Raw genomic sequence first — 1,342 nt, 5'->3', positions numbered from 1 at the left:
CCATTTGATCATAATCTCTTTGATGTGTTGCTGTATTCTGTTTGCTAATATTTGGTTGAGGATTTTTGCATCTTTGTTCATCAGAGATATTGGCCTGTAGTTTTCTTTTTTAGTTGCTGTGTCTTTTTTTGGTTTTGGTATCAGGGTTATGCTGGCCTCATAGAATGAATTTGGGAGAATGGCTTCTGTTTCAATTTTTTGGAATAATTTGGTGAGAATTGGTATTAATTCCTCTTTAAAGGTCTGGTAGAATACAGCAGTAAAGACATCTAGTCCTGGGATTTTCTTTGTTGGGAGATTGCTGATTACTGCTTTAGTCTCGATGCTCATTATTGGTCTGTTCGGATTATCTATTTCTTTTTGGTTCATTCTTGGTAGTTTGTATGTGTCCAGAAATTTATCTATTTCCTTTAGGTTTTCAAATTCATTGGTATATAGTTGTTCCTAATAGTTCATAATAGTCTCTAATGAGTCTTTGTATTTTTTTTTCCAGCATCCAAAATCTTTTTGTAGTTGTGGCTGGCCTGTCGGCCTCTGGCACATTCGAACTTCCAGCCCTTGGAATGTACATAGGGTGTGTGTGGCTACGCAGAGTTCCTGGGGCCATGCTGAAATGCATGCCCTCAACCCTTGCAAGGACCAGAGAGCAGGATGGTGCCACAGCCTGTGGGGGTGCCCAGGGCCAGTTGGTCAAAGGCGAGGATCTTGCCCCTGGCCTCGAAGATGTGGCTATGGGCCGCTGGTCACATACAATGCCCATACCTTTAGTTTGGACACCTCCTGACCCTGCACATCATCTGCTATGGTCCCCACAACCACAGCCATTTTGTTTTACCCAGCCAGGAAGCTTCATCTTCTGGATCATCCAGGAAAGGGACAGAGGCAGCTGGTTGGTGTGACCCATAAACAACCTCTTCAGCACAACTTGGTTGGAGGCAGAGTTGGTTCATCTGGCCAGAAACCTGTACATCTTGACCAACAGCCTTAGGTAAATGCCCTGGCTCTTAGGCTCCTGGTGCCAAACCTTTCAGTGCTTGTTGTGGTGGATGTCGACTCCCATGATGGTGCCTCCTGCTTGTCCAGGTCTGGTAAGAGAAAGCAATTCTTTGTATTTCTGTGGTATTGGTTGTAATGTCTCCTTTATCATTTCTGATTTTATTTTGGGGGTCTTCTCTCTTCTTTTTTTATTTGGTATAACTATTTGCCTATTTTGTTTACCTTCTCAAAAAAACAACTTTTTGCTTTGTTGATCTTTTGTATCTTTTTTTTTTTTTTGTCTCCATTTAATTTAGTTCCACTCTGATCTTAATTATTTTCTTCTACCTACTAATTTTGGGATTGA

The 1,342-nt window shown here is 41.5% G+C and overlaps 1 pseudogene; it reads right to left on the bottom strand.

Annotated features, from left to right (window-relative positions):
- Positions 1 to 524: 524 nt before the first annotated feature.
- Positions 525 to 1,060, bottom strand: LOC103583278 (annotated as a pseudogene).
- Between the last annotated feature and the right edge of the window lie 282 nt (positions 1,061 to 1,342).

Source organism: Galeopterus variegatus, unplaced genomic scaffold (genome assembly GCF_000696425.1).
Source record: "Galeopterus variegatus unplaced genomic scaffold, G_variegatus-3.0.2 Scaffold21224, whole genome shotgun sequence".
Taxonomy (NCBI): Eukaryota; Metazoa; Chordata; class Mammalia; order Dermoptera; family Cynocephalidae; genus Galeopterus; species Galeopterus variegatus.
This window is presented reverse-complemented; position numbering and strand designations above follow the sequence as displayed.